We start from the raw sequence: 26,704 nt of genomic DNA, 5'->3' as shown, positions 1-26,704 counted from the left end.
TAATGCGCCAATGAAGTCCTCATAGGACCTTAAGACCAAATCAGCGCTATATTTTGGTGCATATTCGGTATATATCAATACTATCTATTCTTCCAAATGTCATCGAAATTCACTACAAATTAACTCAATGTATTTCAAAAGGTATAACGAAATGTCCCACTGTCATATATTGTATTTGTGGATATTAAGATAAATTTTGACAGTAAAGACTTCTTCTGCAATTAGTATTTTTATTATTATTATTTGCATATTTTGTAATCTGTTTCACTGTGCATGGTAAAATACCGTTATCTACGGGGTCCTGTGGCGCAATGGATAACGCGTCTGACTACGGATCAGAAGATTCCAGGTTCGACTCCTGGCAGGATCGATGTTTTTTGGATCAGAGTATATACAAGGTCATATCAACTAATAATATTTTTGGATAGTCAAAGTTTTCATGGTACTCGCCTTATAATACCTAAAACATGAAAGAATCTTCAAATTCTGAGAATATAACTCTACTACGTGGTCCTGTGGCGCAATGGATAACGCGTCTGACTACGGATCAGAAGATTCCAGGTTCGACTCCTGGCAGGATCGAATAATTTTTTTCCATAAAATTTTTAAGTAATGGGATAAAATAACAAGAGCACCAGCTATAAACATTTTTGAGTAGTTCTGGTTGCTATGATCCTCACTTTACAGAATAAATGCCACCTTTTTTATACTCATCACCAAAGGATGGGGGTATACTAATCTAGACATTCCGTTTGTAACACCTTGAAATATTCTTCTTAGACCTCATAAGGTATATATTCTTGATCGTATTGACGTTTTGAGTCGACCTAGCCATGTTCCTGCGTCCGTCTGTCGAAATCACGATAGCGATCGAACGCGTAGGGCTAGCCGTCTGAAATTTTGCACAGATACCTAATATTGATATAGGTCACTGGGGATTGCAAATGGGACACATCGGTTAAGATTAAGATATAGCTCCCATATAAACCGATCTCCCGATTTGTCTTCTTGAGCCCTTAGAAGCCACGCTACAGTCTTTAAAAATTAAGATATGCAGCTGAAACTTTGCACAGATTCTGTTTTTGTCCATAGGCAGGTTATATTCGAAGATGGGCTATATCGTGATAAAACTGCCATATAGACTGATGTGCCGATTTAAGGCTCAGGCCCATTAAAGCCACATTTATTATGCGATATCGCTGAAATTTGGGACAATAAGTTGTGGTAGGACTCTCAACAACCCTGTTCAATACGACCTGGATCGTATGTTAAGAATATAGCTGACATGCAGACCGATTTCTCGAGCTATTCTAGGCTCATTTATTGCCTGATTTCGGTGAAATGTGGGATATTAAGTTTTGTTAGGCTCTTCGACATCCCTGTACAATGCGGCTCAGTCCAGATTTGGATATAGCTGCCAAACATACTGATCTCCCGATTTAAGGCCCATAAAAGTTGAATTTATTAACCGATTATGCTGGCCCTTTGACATTGGTACCGAGTATGGTCAAGATCGATCTGTATTTGGACATAGTTGTCATATATACCGGTCTCTCAATTTAAGGTCGGGAACCCATAATATGCGATTTTATTGTCCGATTTCGCTGAAATCTGGAACAGTGAGTTACATTACGCCCCTCGACATCCCAGTTCAATATAACCAAGATCGGTCTAGATTTGGATGTAGCTGCCATATATACCGATCTCCCGATTTTAAGTTTTAGGCCCAAAAAAGCTGAATAAATTAACGAATTTCAGTGAAATTTAGCACAATGAGTTGTTTTAGGGCCCTTGACATTCGAGTATGGTCCAGATCGGGCTATATTTAGATATAGATGTCATATGTACTGATCTCCAAATTTATGTTCTTGGGATCATAAAAGCAAGTTTATTATTTGACACTTGCCTCACTATGTGATTCCATACAATATTCTGCATTCTAATTTGGTATCATTCATCAGGCGAAACTGATAAAAATCGAACAGGTGCTGTTGAAGTTCTTGGCAAGCATGCAAATAACAGAAAATGAAGAATTATAAATAAATAGAAAATTACAATTTCATGCAAAGTGGCAAATTTTTGCGAAAAATCTTTGGGAAATATTTTACAAAATGGTCCTGTGGCGCAATGGATAACGCGTCTGACTACGGATCAGAAGATTCCAGGTTCGACTCCTGGCAGGATCGCTTTTAGGTGGAATCACTCCGGTTTTTTATACTCAGCACTATGGGATGGGAGGTATACTAAAATTTTTGCGAAAAATCTTTTGGAAATGTTTTACAAAATGGTCCTGTTGCACAATGGATAACGCGTCTGACTACGGATCAGAAGATTCCAGGTTCGACATCTGGCAGGATCGCTTTTAGGTGGAGTCACTCCGGCTTTTTATACTCAGCACTATAGGATGGCGGTATACTAATCTAGTAATTCCATTTGTAACACCTCGAAAAATTAATCTGGGACTCTATACAATGCATATATTCATGATCGTCTTAGAATTCTAAGACGAGCTAACTACGACCGCCCGTCTGCGAAAATCACTATAGCGGTCGAACATGTAATGATATTAGCTTGGAATATTATACATTTATTTCTTATTGATATAGGTGGTAAAGGATTGCAAATGGACACTATCGGTTCAGTTTGAGATAGAGGTCCCATATAAACCGATCTCCCGATTATACCTCTTGAGCTCTTAGAGTGCATATTTCTTACCCAATTCGCCTAAATTTTTGCATTATGACCTATAACTATGACCTCCCCCTACACGGGATAACTATGAGTTTCACATAGGATGGAACTTTGAGCTGCAATCTGTGTGGTGTTATTTATTTTATCACAGAAAGCTTAGCTGAGAGCTAACGGGCGCCTGCAGATAGAAGAATGCTGTATATGGAGTAGCTGCAACTGCAGTCGCGGACAATCAGTGGTATCGAGTGAAGAGTCTCTGTCAGAGGACGGTTGGCACCGGCTCTTGCTTAAATACTGAGTACCAATGATGCGATATTGGCGCCTTTAAAGTACCAATGGCCATCATGTTCCCGCGGCACTCGGTCGTATAGACCGGTACAAGCTTGCTCGCCTATAAGAGCTTGACGAAGATCGCCACCTACATATGCAAATGTGGCTGCAACAACAACTGTGACCCCCAATATACGTGACAAATATAGTCTAAAGCGATCCATAACCTGATGTAGCGCCCATATTAACCGAACTCCTGATTTTACTTCTTGAGCCCCTATAGTTCGGATAAGACTTACTATCCGACTTGGCTGAATGCAGATGGTTTTCTACTATGGTCATTTATATCCAAACCAAATATAGTGCAATCGTAATCCATTATCATTTGTTCGCCTATAGAGAGATTCCGAACAAAGAACTTGACAAATGCGATCCATGGTGGAGGGTATATAAGCTTCGGCCCGGCCGAACCTCAAACCTAACCAAATCTAACAGTCAAAATCAGTTTATAACCTGATATAGATCCCATATGAACCGATCTTCCAATTGTAAGTCTTGAATACCTGGAAGCCGTATTTGTTATCCAATTTTACTGAAATTTTGCACGTAGTGTTCTGTTAAGACTCCCGATTTTAAGTCTATCACTGCTGGAAGATATAATTGATACACAATTTGGTTGAAATTGAGCCGATTTGGCTGAAATTCCGGTATGGCTGAAATTTGTTAACAACTGCTCTATAACCTGATATATTGGGTTGCCCAAAAATTAATTGCGGATTTTTCATATAGTCGGCGTTGACAAATTTTTTCACATCTTGTGACTCTGTAAATGCATTATTTCTTCTGTCAGTTATCAGCTATTACTTTTAGCTTGCTTTAGAAAAAAAGTGTAAAAAAAAGTATATTTGATTAAAGTTCATTCTAAATTTTATTAAAAATGCATTTACTTCCTTTTAAAAAATCCGCAATTACTTTTTGGGCAACTCATACAATAGCACCCATATAAACCGATCTCCCGATCAGTCTTCTTCTGCCCCAAGAATCTTCAATTTGTGCCTAATTTTTAGAAATTTGTTACGTAAAATACGTACATGTCTTCAAGTGAGTTAATATGTGGGCCAAGGTTCGGCCCGGCTGCTCTGAGTATATTTTTACTTGTAACTTGTTTAAAGGCCATCAAAAAGCATTTTTACTCTAACATTAAAATAACTAAAGCCTATTTTCAGGCAAAAGTAAAATCAATGTATAAGACTGACATTTAAATAATAGAGCGGTGTCGGCATGTTTTATTGTTTAATGAAGGTATAGGTCTCTTCATGTACGTTTCACCCTGGAAGGAAAATACCACACAATATTAAAACTTTTAGAACAAAAACAAACTAGACTCATCATTGACAACAAGTATAAATATTATCCTATAATTTCTATTATCCTATAGTTTCTAAAGGTTATAGTATAGAACCACGTGGACATGGTTATAGTTTAGACTTAATGCGCCAATGAAGTCCTCATAGGACCTTAAGACCGAATCAGCGCTATATTTTGGTGCATATTCGGTATAAATCAATACTATCTACTCTTCCAAATGTCATCGAAATTAACTACAAATTAACTCAATGTATTTCAAAAGAAATAAGGAAATGAATGAATATGTCCCACTTGTCTTATATTTGTGGATATTAAGATTATTTTTGACAGTCAAGCCCTCTTCTGCATTGGTACAATATTATTATTATTATTATAATTCGCATATTTTGTAATTTGTTTCACTGTGCATGGTAAAATACCGTTATCTACGGGGTCCTGTGGCGCAATGGATAACGCGTCTGACTACGGATCAGAAGATTCCAGGTTCGACTCCTGGCAGGATCGATGTTTTTGGATCAGAATATAAACAAAGTCATATCAACTAATAATATTTTTGGATAGTCAAAGTTTCCATGGTACTCACCTTATAATACCTAAAACATGAAAGAATCTTCAAATTCTGAGAATATTACTCTACTACGTGGTCCTGTGGCGCAATGGATAACGCGTCTGACTACGGATCAGAAGATTCCAGGTTCGACTCCAGGCAGGATCGAATAATTTTTTTTAAATGAAATAAAATAACAAGACCAGCAGCTATAAACATTTTTGAGTAGTTCTGGTTGCTATAATCCTCACTTTACAGAACGAATGCCACCTTTTTTATACTCACCACCAAAGGATGGGGGTATACTAATCTAGTCATTCCGTTTGTAACACCTCGAAGTATTCGTCTTAGACCTCATAAGGTATATATTCTTAAACGTATCGACTTTTTGAGTCGATCTAGCCATGTCCGTCCGTCCGTCCGTGGAAATCACGATAGCGGTCGAATGCGTAGAGTTAACCATTTGATGGTTGTTGGGGATTACAAATGGGCCATATCGGTTCAGATTTAGATATAGCCTCCAAATAAAGCGATCTCACTTTTGAGTTCTTGGGCCCCTGAAAGACGGCAATTTTTGTCCGATTTGGCTGTTGTGACTTCCAACAATCGTGCCAAAGACGATTCAAATCGGTCTATAAGCTGATATAGCTCCCATATAAACCGATCTCCCGATTTGACCTCGTGAGCCCCTGGAAGCCGCAATTTTCATCCGATTTGGCTCAAATTTTTTACATGGTGGTCTGTCATGACACCTAACAACTGTGCCAAGTACGGTTCAAATCGGTCAAGAACATGATATAGCTCCCATATAGACCGATCTCCCGATTTGATTTCTTGAGCCCTTACACACCGCGATTTTTATTCGATTTGGCTGAAATTTTTAATATAGTGTTGTGTTATGACTCTCAACAACTGTGCCAAGTATGGTCCCATTTGGTGTTATAACTAAATATAGATCCCATATTTTTGCAGAATCCATGATGATGGGTTCCCAAGGTTCGGCCCGGCCGAACTTAGCACGCTTTTACTTGTTTATTCCCACCGCCAATGAAGAGGGGTATATTAATTTTGTCATTCCGTTTGCAACACATCGAAATAGACATTTCCAAACCTATGAAGTACATATATATTCTTGATCGTCGTAAAAATCTAAGGCGATGTAGCCATGTCCATCCCTCCGTCCATCTGTCTGTTGAAATCACGCTACAGTCTTTAAAAATTAAGATATGCAGCTGAAACTTTGCACAGATTCTGTTTTTGTCCATAGGCAGGTTATGTTCGAAGATGGGCTATATCGTGATAAAGCTCCCATATAGACTGATGTGCCGATTTAAGGTCTCAGACCCATTAAAGCCAAATTTTTTAAGCGATATCGCTGAACTTTGGGACAATAAGTTGTGGTAGGACACTCAACAACCCTGTTCAATACGACCTGGATTGTATGTTAAGAATATAGCTGACATGCAGACCGATTTCTCGAGCTATTCTAGGCTCATTTATTGCCTGATTTCGCTGAAATGTGGGATATTAAGTTTTGTTAGGCTCTTCGACATCCCTGTACAATGCGGCTCAGTCCAGATTTGGATATAGCTGTCAAACATACTGATCTCCCGATTTAAGGCCCATAAAAGGTGAATTTATTAACCGATTATGCTGGCCCTTTGACAATGGTACCGAGTATGGTCAAGATCGATCTGTATTTGGACATAGTTGTCATATATACCGGTCTCTCAATTTAAGGTCGGGAACCCATAATATGCGATTTTATTGTCCGATTTCGCTGAAATCTGGGACAGTGAGTTACATTACGCCGCTCGACATCCCAGTTCAATATAACCAAGATCGGTCTAGATTTGGATGTAGCTGCCATATATACCGATCTCCCGATTTTAAGTTTTAGGCCCAAAAAAGCTGAATAAATTAACGAATTTCAGTGAAATTTAGCACAATGAGTTGTTTTAGGGCCCTTGACATTCGAGTATGGTCCAGATCGGGCTATATTTAGATATAGATGTCATATGTACTGATCTCCAAATTTATGTTCTTGGGATCATAAAAGCAAGTTTATTATTTGACACAGTGGGCTGTGTTAAAGTCTTCGACATTCGTATTCAATTTGACCCAGATCGTTCTATATTTAATATAGCTGTGATATAGATCGATTTCCCGATTTAAGAATTTCGACCTATAAAAGGCGCATCTATTGTCCAATTGCGCTAAAAATGGCACAGTGAGGCCTTTTAAGCTATTCGACATACTTGCCCTATATGGTTCAGATCACTCTAGATTTGGATATAGCTGACATATACATACATATACCGATCTTGCGATTTAAGTTCTCAGGCCCATGAAAGATGTAGTTTTAAACCGATGAATTGGTACAAAGAGTGGTGTTTGAACCTTATATAGCTTTCTCGATTATGGTAGAGACCGGATTACATTTAGATATAGCTGCTACGGGTTTATAAATGATGCATTTTTCAACGTACTTTAACAAAATGTTGTTAGTATATATATTTGAGGTGATGGATATCCAAAGTTCGGCCCGGTCGGATTTAATACCTTTTTACTAGTCCCATTTGTCTCATTAGCCGAACTTAAAATAGCATTTCAAGCGCCTTGATCTTCTGCGCTCCTTCTAAAATCTATGACATCGAACGTTTCGGAATGTCTATCACCATTTGATCTTTCCATCGGGCTTTGGTCGTTCCGATTTGCGTGTATCACGGTGATCGCCTTCAAAAGACTTCTTCGCAGGAGATTCTTCATTCATTCTACCAACATGACAACAAAAGACACCAAAGAATCTTAAACAAGTAAAAGCGTGCTAAGTTCGGCCGGGCCGAATCTTATATACCCTCCACCATGGATCGCATTTGTCGAGTTCTTTTCCCGGCATCTCTTCTTAGGCAAAAAAGGATATAAGAAAAGAGTTGCTCTGCTATTAAAACGATATCAAGATATGGTCCGGTTCGGACCACAATTAAATTATATGTTGGAGACCTGTGTAAAATTTCAGCCAATTCGTATAAGAATTGCGCCCATTGGGGCTCACGAAATAAAATAGAGAGAACGATTTATATGGGATCTGTATCGGGCTATAGACCGATTCAGACCATAATAAACACGTTTGTTGATGGTCATGAGAGGATCCGTCGTACAAAATTTCAGGCATACCGGATAATAATTGCGACTTCTAGGGGTCAAGAAGTCAAGATCCCAGATCGGTTTATATGGCAGCTATATCAGGTTATGAACCGATTTGAACCTTATTTGACACAGTTGTTGAAAGTAAAAATAAAATACGTCATGCAAAATTTCAGCCAAATCGGATAGGAATTGCGCCCTCTAGAAGCTCAAGATGTCAAATCCCCAGATCTGTTTATATGACAGCTATACCAGGTTATAAACCGATTTCAACCATACTTGGCACAGTTGTTGGATATCATAACGAAATACTTGGTGCAAAAATTCATTCAAATCGGATAAGAATTGTGCCCTCTAGAGGCTCAAGAAGTCAAGACCCAAGATCGGTTTATATGGCAGCTATATCAAGTTATGGACCGATTTAAACCATACTTGGCACAGTTGTTGGGTATCATAATAAAACACGTCGTGCGAAATTCCATTCCATTCGGATAAGAATTGCGCCCTCTAGAGGCTTAAGAAGTCAAGACCCAAGATCGGTTTATATGGCAGCTATATCAGGTTATGGAACGATTTGAACCATACATGGCACAGTTGTTGGATATAATAACAAAACACGTCGTGCAAAATTTCATTTCAATCGGATAAGAATTGCGCACTCTAGAGGCTCAAGAAGTCAAGACCCAAGATCGGTTTATATGGCAGCTATATCAGGTTATGGGCCGATTTGAACCATACTTGGCACAGTTGTTGGATATCATAACAAAACATGTCGTGCAAAATTTCATTCAGATCGGAAAAGAATTGCGCACGCTAGAGGCTCAAGAAGTCAAGACCCAAGATCGGTTTATATGGCAGCTATATCAGGTTATGGACCGATTTGAACTATACTTGGCACAGTTGTTGGATATCATAAGAAAACACGTCGTTCAAAATTTCATTCCAATCGGATAAGAAATGCGCACTCTAGAGGCTCAAGAAGTCAAGACCCAAGGTCGGTTTATATGGCAGCTATATCAAAACATGGACCGATATGGCCCATTTACAATACCAACCGACCTACACTAATAAGAAGTATTTTTGCAAAATTTCAAGCGGCTAGCTTTACTCCTTCGGAAGTTAGCGTGCTTTCGACAGACAGACGGACGGACGGACGGACAGACGGACGGACATGGCTAGATCGACACAAAATTTCACGACGATCAAGAATATGTATACTTTATGGGGTCTCAGACGAATATTTCGAGTAGTTACAAACAGAATGACGAAATTAGTATACCCCCCATCTTATGGTGGAGGGTATAAAAATTCTGAATACTTTACGGTGTTGTCTATTACATGGTCCTGTGGCGCAATGGATAACGCGTCTGACTACGGATCAGAAGATTCCAGGTTCGACTCCTGGCAGGATCGACAAAAATACTTTTTTTACTAGGCTTTAAAAGTTTGTTAACAAAATCTAAAATCTATGACACCAAGTTTCGGGATGCCTTTCATCTTTTGGTCTTTTCATAGGGCATTTGGTCGTCCCGGCTTGCGGGTACCACCCTGATCGCCTTTAAAAGACTTCTTCAAATGGCACCAAAGAATCTTAAAAAATTCTGAATACTTTACTGTGTTGTCTGTTACATGGTCCTGTGGCGCAATGGATAACGCGTCTGACTACGGATCAGAAGATTCCAGGTTCGACTCCTGGCAGGATCGACAAAGATACGTTTTTTACTAGGCATTAAAAGTTTGTTAACTATTTAAACGACTTTTTTAATAATTGCATGTTATGAAACCTGACAAAGTTTCATTTTTAAATAAAATAAAGTCGTCACATACAGCCTCTCTAAGACTATGTAACTCAAAGATATGGCTTATGCTTGCTTTGTTTCTCAAGATATACCCAGCAACTCTTAGCCGTCTATTTGAGGTACAGTTCCGTAGCAGTTAATTAATCATTAAATAAAAGTTTGAATCTATTTTGGCAATACTTTTTTTTCAAAACTCGTTTGAAATAGCTCTTATGACCACAGAACTGTATTTAAATTAGATATTCGATTTAATACTGGTTCTGTCACTTAAGAAAACTGTAAGTGGTTAAACACCATATAATAAAACGGTCCTGTGGCGCAATGGATAACGCGTCTGACTACGGATCAGAAGATTCCAGGTTCGACTCCTGGCAGGATCGAAATAATTATTATGTGCCTAATAAGCAATTTCGATCTTAACAATAATAAAAAAAAATATTTGAATTTGATTTAAAGCAGACAAATCAAGTACAAAATAATACCTTGTAACCTATCTACCACCACAATAGTGACAATGGTATAAAGAAGATGCAATGCCACAGTAATAGGAGGAGAAGGAGTATTCCCAAAAACATCCGCGTGAATTTTGTTTGCTCTTTTGTAATCACTTTCAATTATTTCATACCGTTCATGTACTGGAACTAAAGTACTTAACCGTTCACTTACCTGGGCTTATATATACCTATAAGGGTACGAACAAAAACCCTTCAGAAGATATTATCGCTATTTGCTGGTCTTTATTTTTATTCTTAATTTAGACATTATTTTATTTAGGTTTTTAATCCACTAAATTCTCCGGTAATTTGCATCTTCTTGCCGCTGCCGATGGGATTCGAACTCGCTACCTTATGTTCGGTAGCACGGTGTTCATGCACTGATCTACAACCATCATTATCTTAATAGTTGTGTAATATTATAGGCATAACAGCAAAGTAGTTCCTGGTTTGGTTTATGAATTTTAAATAGAAAAATAGAAGTGATAGCTCGATATTAAAACTATAAAATGTGTTATAAATAAAATTTGTTTTTTATTTAAAATTTCCAAAAATATATAAAATTTGATTCGATGTGTCTTAATTATAAAATTAACAAAATCCAAATATATATGTTAACAAACTTAGTATATAAGGTCCTGTGGCGCAATGGATAACGCGTCGGATCAGAAGATTCCAGGTTCGACTCCTGGCAGGATCGAACAGAATTTTTATGTTTATAACAAAAAAATCTGTAGATCACCCTGGTGTTGCCATATGGCAACGCTTGAATTTTAATGAGTTTTTACAATACTGTAAACTGCATGCATTATGAAGTAAATTTACATGTTTAAACTCTTCATCACTCACATCACACGTACCAGATTGACCCGATAGAATCCTTCATCGGCATGGGCTGCCGCTTCGGCGTACAACAACAACCACTGTGGCGCAGGGTATCATAACTTAGTGCATTCGTTTGTAACACCCAGAAGGAAGAAAGATACTGATCGACTCAGAATCACTTTCGGATTCGATTTAGCTATGTCCGTCTGTCCAGCTGTACGTATGTCTGATTGCAATTTTTGTCCGATCATCTTCAAATTTGGTACAGGCATGTATTTCGGCTTAGAGACAAAGTCTATTGGATTAGGAAAAATTGTGCACAGATTTGAATATAGCTCCGATTTGCTGTGATAATGCAATAATGTGGTCATTTGTTAAGCGAATCTTTCATAATTTGGCAGTAAGGATTTTCTCTTGACTCTCGACATTACTGGTGAATTTTATAGAACTACGTTCAGATTTAGAAATAGCTCCCATATATACATATTGCCCGATTTTCACTCCTAGAGCCACTGCATGCGCATTTATTGACCAATCTTCCCAAAATTTTTGCTCGAAATCGATTCAGATTAAGATATAGTTCCCATATATAAGTTCGTCCGAATTAAGAAATATTGCAATAAAGTGCTCATTGGTTAACCGATTATCTCGAAATTTGGCAGGAAGGATTTTCCTATGACTCTTAATAATACTGGTGAATTTCAAAGAAATCGGTTCAGATTTAGATATAGATCCCATATATGTATATCGACCGATTTTCACTTCTGAGCCACTGCAAGCGCATTTTTTGACCAATCTTTCCAAAATTTTGCACTGGTTTTGGAATAGTTTATGTTCTAAAAATTTGTCACAAGAAATCGTTTAAATAGATACTGACCAAAAACTTTCAGAGTGAATTGGGTTAAAGGAATTACAGTTATTAAAAAAAAATTAAAACTTCTCTATCTTCACTAGAACTACATTAGAATCCAAAACTAAGCTTTCATGAGTTTAGATACAAGACCTGATCGTGGAAACAAAATGCCCTAACGAATTTTATAATTGATCTATCTAAAAATATTACAAATATGGATGTTCGATATGATCCATATATGTAGGGTCCTGTGGCGCAATGGATAACGCGTCTGACTACGGATCAGAAGATTCCAGGTTCGACTCCTGGCAGGATCGCATTGCATTGCAAAGTGTATCTACAATTTTGGTACATTGTGTTAGAAAAACTAAATAATTTTTCAATTTGATCTAAAACAAGTAAAAGGCCGATTTGGACCAAACTCGGTACGGATGTCAAGTGGTTTAATAAATAAAATTCACTGTTCAAGTCGTTTAAATAGAATAGGTCAATATGGCAGCTATATCCAAATATAGATCAATCTAAACCATATTGGGCGCGGATGTCGAAAAGCCTAACATAGGTCACTACGTCAAATTTCAGATAAATCGGATAAAAAATGCCCCTTTAATGGGCCCAAGACCTTAAATCGGGAGATCGCTATAAATATGGCAGCTATATCCAAATATAGACGGATTGGAGCCATATTGAACACGGCTATCGGCTAAACACAGCTCACTGTGTCACATTTCGCGAAATCGGGTAATAAACGCTGCTTTTATGATCCAATGACTAAAATCAGGAGATCGATATATGGCAGCCATATCCAGCTAAAGTCCGATCTGAAACAAATAGGGCAAAGATGACCAAAAGCCTTATATTAGTCACTATGTCAAACTTCAGTGAAATCTGATAATAAATGCGCCTTTCATGGGCTCATGATTTTATATGCTTTAGGACTGAAGACTTTCGATCGGGAGATCGGTCTATATGGAAGCTATGTCGAAATATAGACCGATGGGAGTCATATTAAATACGGATGTTGAAAGTTCGAACAAAGCTTACTGTGCCAAATTTCAGCGAAATCCGGTAATAAATGCTTCTTTTATGGGCCCAAGACCCTAAATTGGGAGACCAGTCTAAATGGTAGCTATATCCAAATATAGCCCGATCTTGATCATACTCAGTACGAATGTCGAGGAGCCTTACGCAAACCATTGCACCAAATTTTAGCGACGTCGTATAAAAAATGTGGTTTTAATGGGCATAAAACCTTAAACCGACAAATCGGTCTATATGGGGGCTATATCAAGAAAGATGCGATATAACCCATCTTCGAACTCAACCTGCCTATGGAAAAAAAGAATCTGTGCAAAGTTTCAGCTAATTATCTTCTTTTAAAGCCTGTAGCGTGATTTCAACAGATACAGATGGACGGGCATGGCTAGATCGTATTATATTTTAACGACGATCAAGAATATATATACTTTATAGGTCCGGAAATGGAAATTTCGATGTGTTGCAAACGAAATGACAAAATTAATATAAAAATTCTGACCATTGCTATGAAAATTAGTATTTTGAAGCAAGCTAAAACGTGATAAATTGTCCAGGCTGAATCTTGGAAACCCAACACTATGGACCCAAGAGTACTGTAAGTACAAAATATCTGTGAAATCAAACAAAAAAGTAATCTCCTAGGGTCCGTAAATCCTCTCGGCTATAAAAAGGAGGACCCTTATCATTTAGCTAAAAACCTGAATCGAACAGCACTCATTAATATGTTGGAAGTTTGCCCATGTTCCTTAATGTAATGTTGACGTGCAAATTTGCAAAATTTGCAGGGTCCGCAGAAAACTAATCGTGAGATCCGTAGAAAACTAATCGTGAGATCCGTAGAAAACTAATCGTGAGATTGATACAGCTATGAGAGCTGTATCAGGTTATAATCTTATTTGAACAATTCTTATAACAAATGTTAGTAATCACAATAAGCCCCTACGTGCATAATTCCATCCAAGTCGGATAATAATTGCTGCGTCCAGGTGCTCAAACTGTCAAATCCGGATATCGGCTTATATGGGAGCTATATCAGGTTGTAGACCGATTCAGACCATAACAGACGCAATCTTTGGGGATCGTAGTAAATGTGATTGAGCAAAATTTCAGCCGAATCGGGTAAGAATTGCGCACTCTAGAGGCTTAAGAAATATAATCGGGAGATCGGTTTGTAGCTATATCAGACTTCTGCTATGACTTCCAACATCCATGCCAAGTAAGATCTGAATCGGTCTATAAACATATATGGCCCCCATACAAACCGATTCCCAGATTTGATTTCTTGAGCCCCTAGAAGCCTCAATTTTCATTCGATGTGACTGAAATGTTGGACAAAGACTTCTGTTAAGACTTTTGACATCCACACCGAGTATGATCTGAATCGGTCTATAAACAAATAAAGCCCCCATACAAACTGATCCCCAGATTTAATTTCGTGAGTCCTTAGAAGCCTACATTTTCAATCGATTTGACTGAAATTTTGAACAAAGACTTCTGTTATGACTTTTAACATCCATGCCAAGTATGATCTGAATCGGGCTATAAACAGATATAGCCACCATATACACCGAACCCCGGATTTGACTTTTTTAACCCTTTGAAGCCTAAACTATCTCCCATACAAATGAGTTCGGATATGAGTTCTTGAGCCCTCAAAATAGTTAACTTTCATCTGATTTGGCTGAAATTTTGAACAAAGACTTCTGTTATGACTTTTAACATCCATGCCAAGTATGATCCGAATTGGTCTATAAACAGATATAGCCACCAACCCGGGATTTGACTTCTTTAATCCTTAGAAGCCTAAACTTTCAATTGATTTGGCTGAACATTGGCCGAAAATCCTATCTTAAGACTTACAACATGAGTGCCAAGTTTTATCCGAATTGGTCAATATGGTGATATAGGCCCTCTTAAGTACCGATATTTTGATGACTTCTTGAGACCAAAGTAAATCAAATACCAACTCATTCATCAATTTCTTTCACCAATTTCCCAAAGAGGAGAGATGCAGGCTGTTTGACCATGATAATGAATATCATTGGAATGATAGATGTTTATGACTACAGAAAAGAAATTGCCAGACACACAGCATCTTTTTTTAAATTTTTATTTTTTTAAACACAAAAATAAATATTTATTTATTCATTATGTATTTTGTCTTTGGCCCAACCCGTCACACGTGGTACAGCTCTCTTATGTAAATGTAATTCTTATGCTAACTCAATTTATTTTTAATATTCAGAACAAAAAACTTTTTATAAATTTTTTGTATGCCCCCAGTCTCCTTACAAGCGATAGATGTGTAAAGAGTTATAGTTTTCAGATAACGGTCCTGTGGCGCAATGGATAACGCGTCTGACTACGGATCAGAAGATTCCAGGTTCGACTCCTGGCAGGATCGGAATGAACAATAAATTTGTTACAATTTATTTTAAGGAAGATAAAATTTAAAGATTAAAAAACTTTCACAGATAATTAGAGACGAAAATTATAGAAGGGGTAATTCATTCGATCATTAGGTAAAATTCATGTGCATACATTCTTTAGTGTACACCATGTATGTCATCATGTGCAAGACTCTAAGATAATACAATACAGTTAATATATACAGGTACAGGTACAAGATATAATTCCGAGCTTATATCCATGGAGATATTTAAATCAAAAATTTCTTACAACACCCTGTATAAGAGCTGTTGGTGGAGAAAAAACTTCAAAAATTAAAATTCACTTATGAAAGATTATAAGGCATTCTGCGTGCCATTGCATTTTTTTATTTATTTTTATCTGTATTGTGTGATAGTACAAAAAATGTATTCTTTTAATACCTTTGCCTTTCACAAAAACTTTCTCTTTGCCACATAATATTTGTATTGGGTTGCAACTGTATAAGGGAAGTGAAGTTTGATTGACCGTGTAAGGTTCAAGTGCCATACTTTTGGAGAAAAATTGTTTATATAAACATTTTTACATATTTATTTGACTACACACCATTAATAAACTAATTTTAGATTTTCCAGTCTAGTGTGTTACTGGTCCCAACACTTTGGTTTAGTTATGGCACTGTCTGCCTATGGCATAATGGTCCTGTGGCGCAATGGATAACGCGTCTGACTACGGATCAGAAGATTCCAGGTTCGACTCCTGGCAGGATCGTAACTGACATTCAAAATGTAACACTTGTTTTGGAAACTTTAAAAACATTTCAAATTAAAAAAAAAGGAAAAGCGTGATAGTTCGGCCGGGCGAATCTAGGGTATCTACCCGCATTGATACCCCCCCCCCCACTCCACCATTGACTCCGCTTATTAACTAACTCAGTTTGTATTTGAATTATTTTGGTCTCAAGAAGTCATTTCGGGATATCGATACTTAGGGGGCCTGTATCACCATATTGCCCGAATCGGATAAAACTCGGTATGGATGTTGTAAGTCTTTAAATAGGGTTTTGGGCAAAATTGCAGCCAAATCTGGTGAAAACTTACGCTTCTAAGGGCTCAAGAAGTCAAATGCGAAGAACGGTTTACATGGGGGCTATATCTTTCAATAGACCCATTCGGATCATGCTTGGCATGAATGTTGAAAGTTAAAACACAAGTCTTTTTTTTTTTTGTTCCAAAATTCTGTCTTTGTTCCAAAATTCAGTCTTTGTTCCAAAATTCAGTCTTTGTTCCAAAATTCAGTCAAATCGGATGAAATTGAGGCTTTTAAGGGTTCAAGAAGTCAAATCCGGGAATCTGTTTATGTGGGGGCTATATCCGTTTATAGACTGATTCGGATCATACTTTACATGTATGTTGGAAGTCATAACTCAAGTCTTTATTTATTTCAGCCAATTCGGATGAAAATTGAGGCTTCTAGGGGCTCAAGAAATCAAATGCGGAGATCAGTTTATATGTGGGCCATATCCAAATCCAATATATATATATATATATATTTTATGGGGTCGCAGATCAATATTTCGAGGTATTACAAACGGAATGACCAAACTAGTATATCCCCATCCTATAGCGGCATTTATAGCCACCACCACATATTTTAGAGGAGCCAAACGAGAACAACTAAATCATATATGCAACAATTTATCAAATTCGGATAAAAATTTTGGCAATCGATAAAAAAAATGGACCGATTAACATTATGAAAAATTGGAAACAAAAAATAATCGAAGGGGCTAAATATGGCTAATAAGGTACTTCCTGATAAGTCCAACTTTAATTCATGAATCTTTGAGTGCTACAATAAAAACAAGTAAAAGCGTGCTATGGATCGATTTGGACCGTACTTGGCACAGTTATTGGAAGTCATAACAGAACACTACATGCAAAATTTGAGCCAAATCGGACAAAAATTGCGGTTTCCAGGGGCTCAAAAAGCCAAATCGGGAGATCGATTTATTGGGAGCTATATCTAAGTCTAAACCGATTTGGTCCATTTGCAATCCCCACCGCTATCGTGATATTGACAGACGGACGGACGGAGACGACTAGATCGACTCAGGGCGTCGAGACATCGGTCTTAGACGAATATTTTGAGATGTTACAAACAGAATGGCTAGATTAGTACACCCCCGTCCTATGATGGTGGGTATAAAAAGTTATTAGGTTCGGTCCGGCCGAACTTTGGATACCCATCACTCGGATACAAGTGTAAACAATCTTTCGTTCGGCTAGATTAGTATACCCCCGTCCTATGATGGTGGGTATAAAAAGTTATTAGGAACCTTGGATACCAGCACCTTAGGTATACGTGTAAACAACCTTTCGTTGTAATCCGGTGAAGAATGCATCATTTATTAACCCATAGCAGCTATATCTAAAGATGGTCCAATTTGAACCAAACTTGGCACAGACGTCGAATGGTCTAAACAGTACAATTCACTGTTCATGTTTGTAAAACAGTATAAATCTTTTTAGCAAATACATCCAAAAATGGACCGATCGAAACCATATACGGTACGTACGTCGAAAAGCCTAACAGAGGTCACTATGCCAAATTTCAGCGAAACGTAAAATAAATCCCTACTCTATATGGTTCAGATCGGACTATATTTGGATATAGCTGCCATGTATAGCGATCTCCCGATCGAACGAGAGTTCGATATATATAGCTACATACAAATATAGTCCAATCTGAACCACATAGAGTACGGGTTAACGAAAAACCTAATTTAGGTTAATTTGCCAAATTGAAGCAAAATCGAATAATAATCTTGACCATACTCTGTAGGAATGTCAACAAGTCTAAGGCAACACATTGTGCCAAAATTTCAGCGAAATCGGATAATAAATGTGGATTTAGTGTGTCTAAAAACTTAAATCTGCAGATCGGTACATATGGGAGCTATATTACGATATACTCCGATATAGCCCATCATCGAACTTAAACAACTTATGGACAAAAAAAATCTGTGCAAAGTTTCAGCTCAATATCCCTAGACATGGCTAGATCATCTTAGATTATAACGACCATCAAGAATATATATATACCTCCATTCATCGGTGGTGGATATAAATATACCTCCATCCGTCGGTGGTGGGTATAAAACCTAAACTTGAAACGACCTACATCACTAAGATGTATACATATCTGCAAAATTTCAAGCGGCTAGCTTTATTCTTTCCACCGCTATCGTGATTTCCCCAGAATGATGTAGTTCGTTGGGGATTGCAAATGGACCATATCGGTTCAGAAACTGATCTCCCGATTTGATTTCTTGACAAGCCGCAATTCTTGTCCGATTTGGCTCAAAATCTGCACATAGTGTTCAATTATGACCTCCAACAACTCTGCCTAGTACAGTCCAAATCGGTATATAACCTGATATAGCTCCTGAGTTGACTTCTTGACTTCTTAGAAGCAGCCATTTTTGTCCGATTTGTTCAATTATGACCTTCAACAACTCTGCCTAGTACAGTCCAAGTCGGTTATAATCTGATATAGCTCCCGAGTTGACTTCTTGAGTTCTTAGAAGCTGCCATTTTTGTCCGATTTGGCTGAAATTGTGCATGAGGTTTTCTGTACTGACTTCCAACAACTGTGCCAAATGCGGTCCAAATCAGTCTTTAACCGGATATAGCTCCCATGTTAACCGGTCTCTCGATTATCCTTATTCGGTTCCTAGAAGCGTTAATTTTTGCTGGTTTGGTATGTAGAATAAAATTATGCCCTTCACTAAATTTATTTATTTAACTAAATTTATTTTTAACAGAATCCATGGTGGTGGTTTTTGCAAGATTCGGCCCAGCCGAACTTAACACTTGTTTAAAATTTAAAAAAAAAATAAAAACCAAAAAAACTCTTTTCGATCCTGCCAGGAGTCGAACCTGGAATCTTCTGATCCGTAGTCAGACGCGTTATCCATTGCGCCACAGGACCGTGTTGCTGTCGCGCTCGTTTTACTCACATACAGCACTGAGTCACCACATAATGATACACACACAGCAAATTGCATGCCATCCAGAACTCAAGAGGCTATCGTTTGATCGTCAGCCGTTTAGTTACAAGCACTGTGCTATGTAGGTGAGTTTGTGTGTTTACCCTCAAAACCACTCAATGCCATTGTTTGTGGTCTTTGGCTTATCTTCCACCCTACAAACAACATAAGAAGCATATACGATGTACAATTGTATGATTGTGCGGATGAATATAAAGATACATTAGGCAGGGACGGAGTGTGAAAGGTTGGCCACCATAATAAGACCCAAAGGCAGCAGTACAAATATTTCTTTAGATATTCAAAACTTCTTATTGACTAAACGCTTTATTAGAATAGTTTAAGGAAAATTGAAAAAAATGTATGCATAACCTCCCTAGTGACTCCTATAAAAAATTCCTTTATGGAGATCAGCCCTGGCCTAAAACCCCTACAGGCTACATAAAGCGGCCTACATACCTAGATAATGTGCTTTTATAGGTTTTTATATTTGTTAACCCTTTTGACGAATTTTATTACATTTAAGACAATTTTGACTCTTAAGATGATATAAAAGGACACATGATTTAAAATTTTCAATGATTATTTCCATGGAAAACCATTTAGCAATTCTCAGTTACCGTTATAAGGCCTTGCTCTCCAATGACACACAGTTAAAAAGTGTAATATGTTTGTATTAAAAGATATAGGCCTTGAGTTTTATAAGGCCTGACATAATATGCCGTCCGCCGCTGCAGTTCTAATCGTCTTCACACACATTGGTACGAACAACTGTATCGAACCATTCAAACTATTGCTATTTATAGCCACACAATGTTTCGAGAATACTGACCAACCCAGCGTTTAGTTGTTTGTTTGCTTATTGCGTTGTGTGCCTCCCTACTACATGATGTTTAGGTAGGCAGCTTTGTTATTGTTGTTGTTACTAAGTGGAGGGGTTTATTTATAGAAATAAACATTTTTTATTATTCATTGAAACTAAACACTGCTGCTGATAAATATTTAAATTAAAGTTATTCTGTTTGGGTGAGTTATTTGATTAAAGAAGAGAAGGTTAATAGAACGATTTTAAAAGATGCGGATGGTGAAAAAATATTTGAATAGAGATCGTTCTCTAAAGACAAATTTACCATGAAATTTTCTCTAAAGACAAAATTTCCATGAAATTTTCTCTAAAGACAAAATTTCCATGAAATTTTCTCTAAAGACAAAATTTCCATGAAATTTTCTCTAAAGACAAAATTTCCATGAAATTTTCTCTAAAGACAAAATTTCCATGAAATTTTCTCTAAAGACAAAATTTCCATGAAATTTTCTCTAAAGACAAAATTTCCATGAAATTTTCTCTAAAGACAAAATTTCCATGAAATTTTCTCTAAAGACAAAATTTCCATGAAATTTTCTCTAAAGACCAAAAACTTCCATAACATTTTCTTTTAGGACCAAAAACTTCCATAAAATTTTCTCTAAAGACAAAATTTCCATGAAATTTTCTCTAAAGACAAAATTTCCATGAAATTTTCTCTAAAGACAAAATTTCCATGAAATTTTCTCTAAAGACAAAATTTCCATGAAATTTTCTCTAAAGACAAAATTTCCATGAAATTTTCTCTAAAGACAAAATTTCCATGAAATTTTCTCTAAAGACAAAATTTCCATGAAATTTTCTCTAAAGACAAAATTTCCATGAAATTTTCTCTAAAGACAAAATTTCCATGAAATTTTCTCTAAAGACAAAATTTCCATGAAATTTTCTCTAAAGACAAAATTTCCATGAAATTTTCTCTAAAGACAAAATTTCCATGAAATTTTCTCTAAAGACAAAATTTCCATGAAATTTTCTCTAAAGACAAAATTTCCATGAAATTTTCTCTAAAGACAAAATTTCCATGAAATTTTCTCTAAAGACAAAATTTCCATGAAATTTTCTCTAAAGACAAAATTTCCATGAAATTTTCTCTAAAGACAAAATTTCCATGAAATTTTCTCTAAAGACAAAATTTCCATGAAATTTTCACTAAAAACAAAATTTTCATGAAATTTTCTCTAAAGACAAAATTTCCATGAAATTTTCTCTAAAGACAAAATTTCCATGAAATTTTCTCTAAAGACAAAATTTCCATGAAATTTTCTCTAAAGACAAAATTTCCATGAAATTTTCTCTAAAGACAAAATTTCCATGAAATTTTCTCTAAAGACAAAATTTCCATGAAATTTTCTCTAACGACAAAATTTCCATGAAATTTTCTCTAAAGACAAAATTTCCATGAAATTTTCTCTAAAGACAAAATTTCCATGAAATTTTCTCTAAAGACAAAATTTCCATGAAATTTTCTCTACACACAAAATTTCCATGAAATTTTCTCTAAAGACAAAATTTCCATGAAATTTTCTCTAAAGATAAAATTTCCATAAAATTTTCTCTAAAGACAAAATTTCCATGAAATTTTCTCTAAAGACAAAATTTCCATGAAATTTTCTCTAAAGACAAAATTTCCATGAAATTTTCTCTAAAGACAAAATTTCCATGAAATTTTCTCTAAAGACAAAATTTCCATGAAATTTTCTCTAAAGACAAAATTTCCATAAAATTTTCTCTAAAGACAAAATTTCCATGAAATTTTCTCTAAAGACAAAATTTCCATGAAGTTTTCTCTAAAGACCAATAAACTCCATAAAGTTTTCCCTAAAGACAAAATTTCCATGAAATTTTCTCTAAAGACAAAATTTCCATGAAAATTTCTCTACAGACAAAATTCCCATGAAACTTTCTCTAAAAACAAAATTTCCATGAAATTTTCTCTAAAGACAAAATTTCCATGAAATTTTCTCTAAAGACAAAATTTTCATGAAATTTTCTCTAAAGACAAAGGTTACATGAAATTTTCTCTAAAGACAAAATTTCCATAAAATTTTCTCTAAAGAAAAAAAATCCAAGAAATTTTCTGTATAAGCGATCAAGAGATCGAGGAACACGGTACTACATCGGAAATGCGGGCCATTACTGAATGCGTATGATAAACTGAGACAGTGCGAGAACGTCGAATGCGAACACTTTTACGGACACTAAATTGGCCATTGGGGACATAATAACCAGTGCGGAAAAGTCTTAAGCGGTCTTAGACGTCTTCGCCAAATGTGGGCGCAATCCGCATCATCTCGGTCCATAGCCATGGAGTTGTAAAAGGGAATGAGAGAGCAGAGACAATGGGACGGAAGGCTGTCGGCTATAAAAAGGAGGTCCCTTATCATTGATCTTAAGCTTGAATCGGACAGCACTAAGGTTAGGTTAGGTAAGGTTATGTTTAAGTGATAGTCTGCCATCAGACTCACTTAGAGGTTTTCCTCCATTGTGATACCAGGAAGATGCCTTCTAGTTCCTACCGTTGAACCATCCAGATGGCTTTAAAAAGCCCCATAACTTGTGAATGTTCACATCCGCTAAGTCAGACGGGTTCTCAAAGAAATGAGAACCTAAAGTGGAACTCCTTCTAACTGCTAGTGCGGGACACACACAAAGTCTCTTCTTCTTCGATGTCCTCACAGCTTCTGCAAAAGTCGTTGCTGCTTACCTGTTTTCCGATTAGACGGTGGCCTGTCATGTCGGACACAATGACTGAGACGTCTGTTCTAGCCAATGACAGCAAAGCAGTAGACCTCTTCAAGTCTAGATTAGGCCACATAGTTTTGGAATGCTCCCAGCCCCCTCTTTGTGACCAACTATCATTCTTTGCTCTTCGTGCATGGTTCTGAAAACTTAGCTTACATGTCGCTGGAGGCATACCCACAGATTCCATTATCCCTGTGTAGGGTAGTTCCTAGTCTCGCAAGCTCGTCCGCTTTACAGTTCCCTGGGATATTTCTGCACTAAAGCTATGTGAAAAGTTTGCCCCTGTTCCTTAGTACAATGTTCATGGGCAAATTTTCAATTGGAACATGGGTACTACCTTAACTCCTTATTTGTGCACGGGACGTGGTAGTATATTGAGTTTTTTTTTATCATTGGGAAGTTTTTAATCATTTAAACATTAAAGTAGCCCGTCGGCTCCTGCTGCCTTATATTTTTCCAAGCAGGGTATATCAGGGATCATTTCTGTGATATCCTTTTAATCACCACTATAAAATATCAACAGCTGGTAAACAGTTTTTTTCCACATCCGCAGTAAAGAACCAGCCTTAAAGTAGCCCATCGGCTCTTGCTGCCTTGTATTTTTTTCAGCCGTATTAATGATACGACTATTCTATATAGGCGGGATATCAGGGATCATTTTTGTGCTATCCTTATCGTCACTACTATAAAATACCAACAGCTGGTAAAATGTTTCCTTTCGCAACTGCAGCAAAGAACCTGTACCAACTACAAGATGTCCTTCTTTATCTCTGCAGGAGTATGTTTTTCTTATACCTATATTGGTGATATAGAGGGCAAAGGATATCTTGACATCAACATTTTAACTACTTGGCCTGTAGTACCACAAAGGCTTGTCATTAGTGCTATGTCGATCTATGGTGGTCTTTTTTTTTTAGCAAACATAAGTTCACAATATCTAATGAAATAATTAAATTTTCCTAATAATATCGAATGTCAATTAGAAATTGTTTGGAAATTTTTAAATAGAATTTAATTACACTTAACTCCTTTAAAACTCACACCTACTGGCATTTTGGAAAGTGTCGTCTTCCATGCAATTAGAGTCTTAATTAGAAAGAAAGTTCCTATACAGTTCCCATGCCATTACTGGGAAATTTTCCACCATTGCCCACACTGCCATTGACGTGGCACAAAGTTTGCCAAGTTGCAAAGTTGTTAGTTTCTGGTCTCTGTCATAGAATTTTTCGCGAAAAGGTCATATTGTATCAATTATCATTTTGTTACGCACATTGGCAGAACATCAATGTCAGACGGCGTTAAATGAATTACCGAAGGCCTTTCAAACTTGCCTCCTTCTCAATCAGTGAACCCTTTGGCCTCCACCTCCCTCATTCATTTAGCAATAAGAATAACTTACAAACACTTGGCAATAATTCTTGGCAAACTAAAGTTAGGAACAGAGAGGGGGTGAAGAAGGCAAAAGGATACTGGAAAAATTGTCACTTTACATTACTGGCATAATAAGCAACGATGTCCTGCCCTACTGCAAGGAACTGGTTGAGGATGTTGCAAAAATTACCGACTAATGTTATTGACATCCCTTTCTAATATAGCCCTTCCCCACCCAGTCTCTGTCATACAAAAAGAGTGAAGGGGCTATAGTGGAAAGTGTTAATTATGTTTGATACTCCGTTTTAAGTACATTAAAATCTATAATTAAGTAATAGAGTTTGCATTAAGCGAAGACCCCGAAAAAACCATGACCGACGAGTTAGTGGGGCAAGCACAGAGGGCATATGAAAGTGTCAATGGGGCAAAGTCAAAGGCGTTAACATCAAGAAAAAGAGAAAAAGTTCAGGCAAAGTAAAAAATTATGATTACAGCTGATGTCCTTTTCGGTGCAAAGTTACTTCGGAGGCCTAATGAACGGAAGTTATAGTATTTACTCCAGATAGCGGCTTAGCTGCTCCCTAAAGTGGCTTTTTAAATTAAATGCTTCTTTAAATGTCTTGGACCCCTAGCCGAGACTCATGGGTCTTTCTCGAATCTGCATTACTTTATTTGTTTATCGTATATGTTGTAGAGATGTGCGCGTGAGTGATTTTTCACTCACACTCACGAGAAAAAATGTTTCTTACGCACCATTTTCCATGCGTCTCAAATCATACAGCATTGGTTTAAACTGCTCGCACACGTTTCATGTTTTGTTTCACTGTCAAACATCTTCAGTTTGATCTACATATAATTGAATCGTTTTACAACCAAACAACACTTGCGAATTATTGAATTTTTATGAAAATGCGTGCTCGTTTAAGAAACTTTGTCACGGGCGCCTTCCATTTCATGGTCAGTTTAATCGAAGCTCATTTTTGGCTCAATGGGTGCTTTAATAAGCAGAATTGTCGATTTTGAAGTGAAGATCGGCCAAAAGCATTGCAATGCATCCAGAAAAAGTCACAGTTTGGAGCGGTTTATGGGCTGGTGGTTGTATTGGACCGTACTTCTTCAAAGATGGTGCGAATCGTAACTTAACTGTGAGTGTGGAAAGCTACAGTAAGATGATAGCCAACTTTCACCTCAAAAACTAACGTAACGTATCGCAACGTATCCTACACAATCTGCGGAAGTTTAAAAAAAAATCGGTTCAGTCGTTTTCAACACTATACGGAACAAAAAAAAACCAAAAGAGCAAACTAACACATTTTGACTTTCATATAATAGACCAGCCGAACCGGGCCCGCTCTGCTGCGCCTTCTTCAACTCTCTAATATCTTTTTACGGTGGGGACACTTCGACCTGAATGTGGATATCGAATTCGTGCTATTGTAGCCTATGACGCTAAACGCATTCGAATCCTGGCAAGAACATCGAAGAAAGCGGTGTTTATCCCCTCTTAATGTTGGCGACATTTAGGAGGTACAATGCCATGCATTGTCATTTAAAATATTTTCCCCAAAGAGGTGTCGCACTGCGGGACGCCGTTCGGACTCGGCTATAAAAAAAGGTCCTCCATCATTGCGTTTAAACTGGAATCGGAAAGCACTCATTGATGTGTGAGAATTTGCCCCTTCTTGGGGGCTGTTTATCCCCTCTTAATGTTGGCGACATTTGGGAGGTACAATGCCGTGCATGGTCATTTAAAATATTTTCCCCAAAGAGGTATCGCACTGCGGGACGCCGTTCGGACTCGGCTATAAAAAAGGTTCCCCATCATTGAGTTTAAACTGGAATCGGAAAGCACTCATTGATGTGTGGGAATTTGCCCCTTCTTGGTTCCTGGTGGTAATGTTCTCTTTGGGGAAAGGCAGGCACCTCATACATTTCGACTCAAATATGGATGTCAAGTTCGTGCTGCATTTTCAAATCCCTTTAATTTGAGCCCCATATTGCCATGGCCGGTAAATACTTGAATCCAAATTGGGGTACTTGAATCCAAATTTTAATATCATATTCGTGTTCTGGTCTCCAGTACCTTTCATTTGATACCTTTATTGCGTCCATCGGACAACTTTCGGATATGGGTGGCGTTTTTACGGTAAAGGGGAGGGTACGCCTCCACCCGATATCTAAAAATTAGATAGCCTATGTTTCCTTCCAGACAAACGTACACAATCTATGAAAATATTAAGAAAATCGGTTCA

General features: G+C 37.2%; 12 non-coding genes across 12 annotated transcripts; 11 read left to right on the top strand and 1 right to left on the bottom strand.

Annotated features, from left to right (window-relative positions):
* Positions 1–297: 297 nt before the first annotated feature.
* On the top strand, positions 298–370 carry Trnar-acg (transfer RNA arginine (anticodon ACG)). Its single transcript has one exon. It is a non-coding gene; the product is annotated as a tRNA-Arg (tRNA).
* Positions 371–509: 139 nt separating this feature from the next.
* Trnar-acg (transfer RNA arginine (anticodon ACG)) lies at positions 510–582 on the top strand. The gene has a single exon. It is a non-coding gene; the product is annotated as a tRNA-Arg (tRNA).
* A 1,531-nt stretch (positions 583–2,113) lies between these two features.
* Positions 2,114–2,186, top strand: Trnar-acg (transfer RNA arginine (anticodon ACG)). The gene has a single exon. It is a non-coding gene; the product is annotated as a tRNA-Arg (tRNA).
* Positions 2,187–4,760: 2,574 nt separating this feature from the next.
* Trnar-acg (transfer RNA arginine (anticodon ACG)) lies at positions 4,761–4,833 on the top strand. Its single transcript has one exon. It is a non-coding gene; the product is annotated as a tRNA-Arg (tRNA).
* A 138-nt stretch (positions 4,834–4,971) lies between these two features.
* On the top strand, positions 4,972–5,044 carry Trnar-acg (transfer RNA arginine (anticodon ACG)). Its single transcript has one exon. It is a non-coding gene; the product is annotated as a tRNA-Arg (tRNA).
* A 4,319-nt stretch (positions 5,045–9,363) lies between these two features.
* On the top strand, positions 9,364–9,436 carry Trnar-acg (transfer RNA arginine (anticodon ACG)). Its single transcript has one exon. It is a non-coding gene; the product is annotated as a tRNA-Arg (tRNA).
* Positions 9,437–9,654: 218 nt separating this feature from the next.
* Positions 9,655–9,727, top strand: Trnar-acg (transfer RNA arginine (anticodon ACG)). Its single transcript has one exon. It is a non-coding gene; the product is annotated as a tRNA-Arg (tRNA).
* Positions 9,728–10,129: 402 nt separating this feature from the next.
* Trnar-acg (transfer RNA arginine (anticodon ACG)) lies at positions 10,130–10,202 on the top strand. The gene has a single exon. It is a non-coding gene; the product is annotated as a tRNA-Arg (tRNA).
* A 2,036-nt stretch (positions 10,203–12,238) lies between these two features.
* Trnar-acg (transfer RNA arginine (anticodon ACG)) lies at positions 12,239–12,311 on the top strand. The gene has a single exon. It is a non-coding gene; the product is annotated as a tRNA-Arg (tRNA).
* A 3,052-nt stretch (positions 12,312–15,363) lies between these two features.
* Trnar-acg (transfer RNA arginine (anticodon ACG)) lies at positions 15,364–15,436 on the top strand. Its single transcript has one exon. It is a non-coding gene; the product is annotated as a tRNA-Arg (tRNA).
* A 682-nt stretch (positions 15,437–16,118) lies between these two features.
* Trnar-acg (transfer RNA arginine (anticodon ACG)) lies at positions 16,119–16,191 on the top strand. Its single transcript has one exon. It is a non-coding gene; the product is annotated as a tRNA-Arg (tRNA).
* Positions 16,192–19,340: 3,149 nt separating this feature from the next.
* Positions 19,341–19,413, bottom strand: Trnar-acg (transfer RNA arginine (anticodon ACG)). Its single transcript has one exon. It is a non-coding gene; the product is annotated as a tRNA-Arg (tRNA).
* Between the last annotated feature and the right edge of the window lie 7,291 nt (positions 19,414–26,704).

Source organism: Stomoxys calcitrans, chromosome 5 (genome assembly GCF_963082655.1).
Source record: "Stomoxys calcitrans chromosome 5, idStoCalc2.1, whole genome shotgun sequence".
Classification (NCBI taxonomy): Eukaryota; Metazoa; Arthropoda; class Insecta; order Diptera; family Muscidae; genus Stomoxys; species Stomoxys calcitrans.
This window is presented reverse-complemented; position numbering and strand designations above follow the sequence as displayed.